This window comes from Sander lucioperca, chromosome 18 (assembly GCF_008315115.2).
Source record: "Sander lucioperca isolate FBNREF2018 chromosome 18, SLUC_FBN_1.2, whole genome shotgun sequence".
Lineage (NCBI taxonomy): Eukaryota > Metazoa > Chordata > Actinopteri > Perciformes > Percidae > Sander > Sander lucioperca.
This window is the reverse complement of record NC_050190.1, coordinates 27,817,168-27,824,493: the sequence shown is the minus strand read 5'-3', so window position 1 is coordinate 27,824,493 and position 7,326 is coordinate 27,817,168. Positions and strand designations below refer to the sequence as shown.

The following is a 7,326-nucleotide window of genomic DNA, read 5'->3' as shown; positions in this document are numbered from 1 at the left end:
CGCAAATATCATAAATGATAGGTAACCCAGCAACGGCCATGATGAGCTTCTCCTCCTTTTTCGTTTTGGTAGGAACCAAAGTTTACATCGTATGTTTCTCTGGAATCAGCCAGCGTGAAGGACGTCTATATTCTGATTGGTTGCCGCTGCTTGCCGCTGAACCGCGTCATAGCTCATTACCATAAAGTTGACCTACTTTCAACTTCCTGATTGACGCTCTGGTCGCTCAAAACGTGACGCCGACAGATTTTCCGCTCCTTGCAGCTGAGAGAAGCAGCTTCCATTGAAAATGAATGACTTCCTGTATCTTTAGAAGATCAAGTCGGCGGCGGTGTGGACATACAGTTACACATACGTGGTTATTTTGAAAAACGGAGACATTTCCCTTTGTTTGTGCCCTACGTTTACACACAAACAGAGAATTGGCCTCTGAAAACGAGTCTTTCTAAAAACTCCGGCCAGAGTGGAGATTTTGGAAAACTTAGTTTGCCCGTAAACTGAGACAAACGGAGGTTTAGGCAGCTGAGGAAGTGAGGAAGAGAAGAGAGAGGAAGTGATTGGTTGCTGTTGTTGTCTGAAAACTGACAGCTGTGCACGATGTTATTTTTGAAAACGGAGAGGTTGAAATGTCCGGCCACGTGTAAATATCTGACTGAGGAGGCTCTTCTGCAGGCTTCTTGCTGTGTTTTGAGACCGTCCTCCCCTCGAAAAACGCCTACATAAGTCGTTTGTACAAGCAGCGATTACAACCTATATTTAGGTTTCTAGTGGCGGCGCCCCCTATGTGGCCGTAGTAGTTCTGGTAGGAGCAAAGCAGGAAGTAAGGTGAGGAAGTATAAGAGCCAGCCCTAACCAAACAATAGACTATGGTTAACTGCTCCTCAGATCTCTGCAGGGTCAATCCACACAGCTAGCTAGACTATCTGTCCAATCTGGCTAGAGCAGTGTTACTCAAATGGGGTACATGTCCCCCTAGACGTACTCTGGAGGACTGCAGGGGGTACGTGTCCCCCTAGGGGTACTCTGGAGGACTGCAGGGGGTCCGTGTCCCCCTAGGGGTACTCTGGAGGACTGCAGGGGGTACGTGTCCCCCTAGACGTACTCTGGAGGACTGCAGGGGGTACGTGTCCCCCTAGACGTACTCTGGAGGACTGCAGGGAGTATGTGTCCCCCTAGGGGTACTCTGGAGGACTGCAGGGGGTATGTGTCCCCCTAGGGGTACTCTGGAGGACTGCAGGGGGTACGTGTCCCCCTAGGGGTACTCTGGAGGACTGCAGGGGGTACGTGTCCCCCTAGGGGTACTCTGGAGGACTGCAGGGGGTATGTGTCCCCCTAGGGGTACTCTGGAGGACTCGCTTATTATTAATTTTTTGACTCTTTTGTCGCCCTAGTGTTGCCTTCCTTCTTTCTACCGTCTTTTTTTCCAAGTTTTTGTCTCCTTTTCTCATCATCATCTAAATTAGAGTCCGGATCGGGCCAAATTTTTCCGCCCGAGCCCGACACAGTTAAAATCTAATTTTTTTTCCTCATACTAATGACACATGTACGTTTGTTTGTGTGGAAAGCTTTTATTAATTCATTCAGAAATGTCAACAGATGAGGTCATCAGCTCACACGGGGCAACAAGCTCACGTTAATAATCTGTTTAATTTAAAATGTTCAATGTGTTAACCTTTCCTGACCGTGGTCAGAAAACCAGGGGAGACTGGTTACCTCCAAACTTAAACTTATTCCACCAACGCTGCTCCGGTCGCATCTACACACCCGTCGGGCTCGGGTCGGGTATCCATGCCTTAATCTAAATGTTCTCCAGGTCCAAGGCTGTTGTTAAGTAAATCTATCGCTGACATCGCTGTATTCTTCCTCTTTATATAGACCTTTTTTTTTTCTACCAAAAATTATTCATGCTGGTTAGGGGGTACATGGCTTAAAAGAACTACTCTTGAGAACCACTGAGCTAGACTATCTGTCCAATCTGAGTTTTCTGTTGCACGACTAAGGGCGTTTTCACACATACCTCATTTGGTCCGGGCTTTCGGACTTTTCAGTTTGATCCGAACCAAAATTAGAGGTGTGAAACCTCCCCCGGACCACGGTCCGGATCAAAAGACCAAATTTTGGTCTGACCAAAAGAGGTGGTCTCGGTCCGGACCAAACTGAACCATGGTCCGGTTCGTTTACAGTGTGAAAGCATTTTTTGGATGGTTCGGACTTTCGGACCAAATACAGGAAGCTCTGGCAGACTCTCCTTGTGTTACAAGATCGGGGAAGCTCCTTTAAGGAATAGCTCGGTGCTTAGTGTGTAGACTACATGAGAGAGTGACGGTGACGGTGAATGGACTCAGAGCAGACAGCTAGACAGTAGGTTTCCGTTTGTCTCTGAATAAATTCTCCAGAAAGAAAGTTCCAGTGTCTTGCTTCTCAACATCACAACAAAACAAAAAGAGCCGCGGCAGTAGAGGAGAGCAGCAGTCAGTAGAGGAGAGCAGCAGTCAGTAGAGGAGAGCAGCAGTCAGTAGAGGAGAGCAGCAGTCAGTAGAGGAGAGCAGCAGTCAGTAGAGGAGAGCAGCAGTCAGTAGGAGAGAGCAGCAGTCAGTAGGAGAGAGCAGCAGTCAGTAGAGGAGAGCAGCAGTCAGTAGAGGAGAGCAGCAGTCAGTAGGAGAGAGCAGCAGTCAGTAGGAGAGAGCAGCAGTCAGTAGGAGAGAGCAGCAGTCAGTAGAGGAGAGCAGCAGTCAGTAGAGGAGAGCAGCAGTCAGTAGAGGAGAGCAGCAGTCAGTAGAGGAGAGCAGCAGTCAGTAGGGGAGAGCAGCAGTCAGTAGAGGAGAGCAGCAGTCAGTAGGAGAGAGCAACAGTCAGTAGGAGAGAGCAGCAGTCAGTAGAGGAGAGCAGCAGTCAGTAGGAGAGAGCAACAGTCAGTAGGAGAGAGCAGCAGTCAGTAGAGGAGAGCAGCAGTCAGTCAACTCCGACACAGAGAGAGGATACGAGAGGACGGGAAGCCCGTCTACAAACCAATCAATTCTAAGTATCTGGAGACGCAGCTCACGTATGTGATGACGGCAGGACGTAGTTTTGTCACGTAGAGATCTTTAGTGCGCTTTCATAACTGCAGTGTGAAACCAAAACTTACCGGATTAAATGTAGACAATGTAACAAAAACATGAACCTTGGTCCGGACCTTGGTTCAGACTTTCATGTGTGAAAACGCCCTAAAACTACTTTTGAACGTACACATGGTCCACCAAAACAAGTTCCTTCCTGAGACTATTTTGCAGAGGCACCGTGGCTCCGTCCGGCGCTTAGCACCGCCCAAGACGATTGTGATTGGTTTAAAGAAATGCCAATAAACCAGAGCACGTTTTCCTCCCATCCCAGAATGCTGTGTGGACTAACCAGACCTTCCTCCACAGAGCTGTGGAGGAAGGTCTGGCGATGCGAGACTATATGGTTTTTGTGTTTTAATGTTTTTAAACATATTTTAAAGAATAATTTGCAACACAGCGGAACGTTTTAGCGTGAAAAAAACTGGAAGTAAGTACTGCAGCTGAACATAGTGTGATATAATTACAGCGCCGCACGATTGCCTGACGCCCAAACTGATGATGACATCACCTGTGAGGTAGAAACCAAACCGGCGATGATGTAAAATCAAAAACAAACAGATTCCTTGGTTCTTTCATTCCTTCGTTCATTTGTCGGCTGACTTTTGTCAGATTGTGGTTTCGACCTTCTCTGTGTTTTCCTTCTTCCCGGGAAACGAGCCAACTCTAAAATTACTCTTTGGCACTCATCGTCGTCGTCTTCTCTCTTTCTTTCTCTCTCTCTCTTTCTTTCCTTCCCTCCTTTCCTTCAGCATTTCCTTCTCTCCTTTGCCCCTCATGTCTTTGTCATGTAGAACCTCTGTTTGTTTATACCTGTTTCTCTTTTCATACCTTTTAGTTCTCTACTTTTGTTTCCTCTCATCCTTTCTATCTGTCTATCTGTCTGTCTGTCTGTCTGTCTGTCTGTCCGTCCATCCTTTGCTATTTCGTGTCCCTCCTCTAATGGAAATCCATCCGTAGATCTTGTCCTTATTCTCCCTCTTCTGTCCATCTGTCTTCCTCAACTTCTTTCTCTTCTCCTTTGTTGTACTTTCTCAACTCCTACCGTACTCCCTCTTTTATTCTTCCCTCTCACTCTCCTTCCTCTTTCCTTTCCTCTCCCTCTCTCTCTTTCCTCTCTCTCTCTCTCCTCTCTCTCCTCTCTCTCTCTCTCCCAGCCTCTCTCTCTCTCTCCTCCCTCTTTCCTCTCTCTCTCCTACCTCTCTCTCTCTCTCTCTCTCTCTCTTTCCTCCCTCTTTCCTCTCCTCTCCTCTCTCTCTCTCTCTCTCTCTCTCTCTCTCTCTCCCCCCCCTCCCCCCTCCTCTCCCCTCTCTCTCTCTCTCTCTCTCTCTCTCTCTCTCTCTCCTCCCTCTTTCCTCTCCTCTCTCTCTCTCTCTCTACTCCCTCTCTCCTCTCCCTCTCTCTACCTCCCTCTCCCTCTCTCTCCCTCTCTGTCTCTCTCTCTCTCTCTCTCTCTCTACTCCCTCTTTCCTCTCCCTCTCTCTCTCTCTCTCTCTCTCTCTCTCTCTCTACTCCCTCTCTCCTCTCCCTCTCTCTCTCTGTCTCTCTCTCCTCTCTCTCTCCTCCCTCTCTCTCCCTCTCTCTCTCTCTCTGTCTCTCTCTCCTCTCTCTCTCCTCCCTCTCTCTCCCTCTCTCTCTCTCTCTCTCTCTCTCTCTCTCTCTCTCTCTCTCTCCTCCCTCTCTCCTCTCTCTCTCTCTCTCCTCCCTCTCTCCTCCCTCTCTCAGTTCTCTCCTTCAGAGTCAGACAGTAAAAGCCACTCTGGCAGCGACTCTCTCTTTCTTTCTCTCTGCTGTAAAACTTGTGACATTGAGACGTCTGGAGCTATTTTAAGCGTTCCTGGAACTGAATGAAATCACCGAAACAGCGGCGGCCAAAAAAACTTCTGCTTCCTGCCAAAAGTATTTCCACCTTTTTCAATTCATCAAATGAACACTCAGAGGTTCCGAATGTGCTATAAATAATGTCTTTTATACCTTTACTGTAAATGTTATTGGCCTCTTTGGGGAAAAATGTGACTTAACTCTGGGTTGTTGAGATATTTGAAGATGAACTTCAGGTTATGAAAGATGTCTTTTGAAAAGATGCTCTTTGGATAAGCTCAGTTCTGTAACTTAAATAATCGTACTCAATCTCATTTTCTTGTTTCACTTGTACGTGAAAAAGTTCTTAAATTAACCACTTTTCAACGCATTCTCATCAACGGGTCCCTACGTTATCGTACGGAAATGTATGCACATCAAATCGTATGATATCCTACGAAATTAGGCGGTCGTATCAGCGGCCGTTGCTAGTTGAGTTCAGCCACCAAAACAAGTAGTTAAGGTAAAGAAAAAGATCGTAGTTTGGATTAAAACGCTCCCGGGACACGAACACCCGTGACCTGGATGAAAGTCTTGTCTTTCTCCTTAACTAAAGGCGACAAAAACTTGCTACTTGGGCGTTCGTGATTTGCTCGCAGCACCTGAAGCCCCGTGGTGAGGAGCAGAGAGTAACAACGGGGCTTTTCAGGTGTTGTGCTAATCACTCCGCCTAAGTAGCAGTGCTTCACCTTCTGAGAATATAGTTCCCAGTATGTTTACGGTTAGAAGATGGCTGTGTGTCATGTGACCTTGTTATTTGTACACGCTGTGACTCTACGAATCACAACATGTAAATAGGAACATGATGGCGTTATTTTGTCACTTATTGGGAGCAGTAGGCTAGTTGGAGCCAGTTACCTCCAGGATCTGTGCTAAGCTAGGTTAGATGGAGCCAGTTACCTCCAGGATCTGTGCTAAGCTAGGTTAGATGGAGCCAGTTACCTCCAGGATCTGTGCTAAGCTAGGTTAGATGGAGCCAGTTACCTCCAGGATCTGTGCTAAGCTAGGTTAGATGGAGCCAGTTACCTCCAGGATCTGTGCTAAGCTAGGCTAGATGGAGCCGGTTACCTCCAGGATCTGTGCTAAGCTAGGCTAGATGGAGCCGGTTACCTCCAGGATCTGTGCTAAGCTAGGCTAGATGGAGCCGGTTACCTCCAGGATCTGTGCTAAGCTAGGCTAGATGGAGCCGTCAGACAGAGTTACAACACGCACGGAGATGAGAAGGGTATGTATGGACTTATCTAACTCTGGGGGATACGGTGAACAAGACAAAGTCCCAATAAGTCGACGTGTTCCTTTAAAAACAACAACATAAATGTTGAAAAATGCGACAAAAATGTCAAAGAAAAAGCAATAAAGCGACTAAAGCTTAAAAAAAAAAAAAAAAAAGTAGTAAACTCCCAGGACATGAACACCTGTTTCCTGGGTGAAAGTCTTGTGTTTTCTCCTTAACTTCTTCAGGACATGATCACCTGTTTCCTGGTGAAAGTCTTGTGTTTTCTCCTTAACTTCTTCAGGACATGAACACCTGTTTCCTGGTGAAAGTCTTGTGTTTTCTCCTTAACTTCTTCAGGACATGATCACCTGTTTCCTGGTGAAAGTCTTGTGTTTTCTCCTTAACTTCTTCAGGACATGAACACCTGTTTCCTGGGTGAAAGTCTTGTGTTTTCTCCTTAACTTCTTCAGGACATGATCACCTGTTTCCTGGGTGAAAGTCTTGTGTTTTCTCCTTAACTTCTTCAGGACATGATCACCTGTTTCCTGGTGAAAGTCTTGTGTTTTCTCCTTAACTTCTTCAGGACATGAACTCTGCTCCCCTCTCTTTAAAGCCCTGAGTTTTTAGGAGCCAATCATCTCCCCCGACCTCCTCCCTACGAGGATCTTCACGCTCTTATACAGCAGAAGTCAACGAGCTGCTGACAGGAATAAATACGTAAATACATACCAACTACCCAGCTTTACTTTACGTAGCTAAATGAACGAATGGTTCGTGAGAACAGCCTGCACCATGTGATCACTTAGTTCGGTCTGTTTTCTAGTGACACGTTTATGGAGATATTACTTTTTCTAAAACATATTCTACGTATACAGTATTTCAGTATAATGTACGTATGAAGTTAAAGTTTATTTAGCTGTGTGTGTTTGTGAGCATGTGGAACATGGTCGGCGTTAGTTTCTGGTAAATTGCCTGGGGAGGCTTGGAGCTTTTAGCTTCACTCTGTCACTTTCTGCCCTTTTCTTTACACACACACACACACACACACACACACACACACACACACAGCCTTTTCTTCACTTCCAATCAAATGGTTGAAGCGAGCGCATTTGTCTCTCTCTTTCTCTCTAAACACCACTGTGCTGCAGTTAT

The 7,326-nt window shown here is 46.5% G+C and overlaps 1 protein-coding gene across 1 annotated transcript in view; it reads left to right on the top strand.

Moving 5' to 3' along the window:
* Positions 1–7,326, top strand: part of LOC116065682 (stress response protein nst1-like) — a 254,118-nt gene that overhangs the window by 214,566 nt on the left and 32,226 nt on the right. The gene's annotated exons all lie outside the window — the stretch shown is intronic.